We start from the raw sequence: 2837 nt of genomic DNA, 5'->3' as shown, positions 1-2837 counted from the left end.
TTTAGTTCATGATTCAAGTAGTTCGGGTTGTAAAGGGAAGATTTCGGGATGACTGCATCATATCCACCATTGAGATTCCGCTTATGATGTTTTACTCTGATTTTATGGCATATTGATACATTGGTTTTTAACTAAATGTTTGGATGTTATTGGAAAATACTATTTTATCTATTATTAAAATGAAATTTTTGGGACCATATTTTTGAATGTTTCAAGACACATCTCCCATAAGTAGATAAATCAATATTATAACTGGAATTACTGATGAATCTTATTTATAGGTCCATAGTGATGAATTATGACTATAAATATAAGTTACACTGAAAGCAAAATAGTGTAGCTTAAGTTACAAAAGTTTTAGAGAAAACCAAGAAAAATACATGGGCAAAATCCCGACATGAACACTTGTTTTTATGGCCTCTTAGATATTCCGAAGCCCCACTAAAACATTCTAAAACTATGGAAAAGTCGAACCTTAAAGGACCAGAGATATTGTACAGAGAGATATGGGATTTTGGGGTGAGAATGCAGGGGTGAGAATGCAGGATTTTCGGAGGCGTATATATAGGGTGCAGGGAGGCGCGCCGCGCATTCGATCCTTGTTGGCTCCTCCCTTCTTTTTGCCATGTGTTGCGATCCGATAAGCCCGCATCTCCTTCTTCTAGAAGGTGAAACGTGTCACACTCTTTTGTATCCACATGGCACATCCGTATCTTTCAACATCGCTTGTCTCTTGGAGTAGTGAGAGGCCGACCTTACCACGTGGCGCACTCTGATGCTGCCATGCCATAAGCTCATGTGGTTTCTCGCAGATCTTTGTACGACCATAACTTTTACATACTAACTCCTTTTTCGACGTTTTTATACCCCCAGATTCCTCTCGACGAACTGTGCAACTTTCATTAAGGTCTCAACATCTAACTCTCGCTCTAACAAAAATTCATATTTAGACTTGTTTAGAGTGTTAAGGTCCATGCGAAATTCATAGCTCCTTTATACGAACTTTGTTCTTGACTGTTTTTATATTGACATGTTCATATTTATGAGATATTCAATTCTTGTTTAGATTATTTTGGCTAACAATCAACCGAGTTGAATTTCGATTTCTAGGCCCATGCTGCGACGCTGAAACTTCGAAAAATTATAACTTCTTCTCACGAAGTCAGATTTGAACGTTTTTTATATACACACTCTCTACTTTGAAATTTATAAATAATGGTTTATATTGAATCATACGAAACGGTAAAAATGGGGTGTTACACTCGCACCAGGGGCGCTGCCACGGACCCCATTTACCCGAGTTCACATTTAACATTCCGAGTGTGCACTCTACACCTCCAATCTCAGATAGCTAACTGATGTCTCGATAAAAATAATAGTTACACTAAAATATTTTGACAATACTTAAATTACCAACATGGGTTACCATAAGGTGAGCCTATTTGGGCAAGAGGACATTGGTACATCAAAAATTGATTGTTAACATGGTGAGTTGGATTATGAGATTGACTTGGGTTGAGAATACTTTTATCCATGCATTGCATTCCCCATTTCTGAAATATGTAAATATATTGTAAGTGGCGTTGACTTTTTAAATGATTGGAAATGGATATTTAACTTCATAATGTGGGAGCTTATTTCATTTTCTACATCTTGTGCTTCAATTTTAGAGTTGTTAGCATTTGCAAGCTTGTACAAATCCAACATTTTATCTTTGTACGGCTTAGGTATAATGCAATTGTATCCAAGAAAAATATTTGAAATTCTTCTCTTCAGTTAGACCATAACATCCTTTAAAATTAAAATCGTTATTAACCTGTACAAATTTTACTTCCCTTATCCTAAAAGGGCAACCAATGATTGTACATGGAGGAGGGTTGATGGGAGTTCACCCAGCCCATTTTGGACATTGATCTCCACAATGACACCTATACCTTACCCTATGATAAGCCTCAATTTGCACTTCATATACTTCGGCTTCCCACAAAAGAAGATGATTCCCTTTTCCCTCCTTCGACGAATTAGGGCTGTTGAGATCATCAAAGAAGGTGCATTGGGTTTCAATATAACCCTACTAGTAGGGGTGGCAAATCGTGCTATCGTTTTGTGTTTCTGTCTGACACGACACGACACGACAATGTTTTTTGTAACACGAACACGACACGACACGATGTCGTGTTTTTTTAACTAACACGAAAACGAATGAAGTAAAAAACGACAAACACGACACGACACGACAAATATAACATATACTAAAAACTAGTTTATTTAATGAATAATTTATCAAATATAACACGACAAACACGCAAACACGATAAAGAACTACTAAATCGTTTCAATTTCGTGTCGAATTTCGAACACGAACACGACACGACACGACATCATGTTTTTATAGCTAACACGAACACGACACGAACACAAATTCAAATTTTAGTTTCGTCCCAATTTCGTTTCGTGTCGTTTATTTTTGTCGTATCGTGTCATAAATTACCACCCCTACCTACTAGCCACTAAGCATCTGGTTTACTCCCCTGACGTCTAGCTTTGTAAATACACCCATTGATTTAGGGTAACCCGGTAATATCTCAAAGTTAATAAATTACGTGATTTGATTTTCTGTTTTTCTGTAAAAACGACATGACTTTTTCATAAGTATGGTCAAAGTTCAGGACTTCTTTTTTCCTTTTTTAATACCCTCTTTTACACTATATTGGATTTAGAGAAGATGATAAAAGTCATCGCCTGTAAAAAAAACTTTCTTTTACTATTTTAGACCAAATTCACAGTTCTAAGGTCACAAACAGGCTGCTCTTGTATGACTGGATAAGCTTTGCTTA

Source organism: Lactuca sativa, chromosome 6, assembly GCF_002870075.4.
Source record: "Lactuca sativa cultivar Salinas chromosome 6, Lsat_Salinas_v11, whole genome shotgun sequence".
Lineage (NCBI taxonomy): Eukaryota > Viridiplantae > Streptophyta > Magnoliopsida > Asterales > Asteraceae > Lactuca > Lactuca sativa.
The sequence above is the reverse complement of the archived record's forward strand: the minus strand, read 5'-3'. Positions refer to the sequence as shown.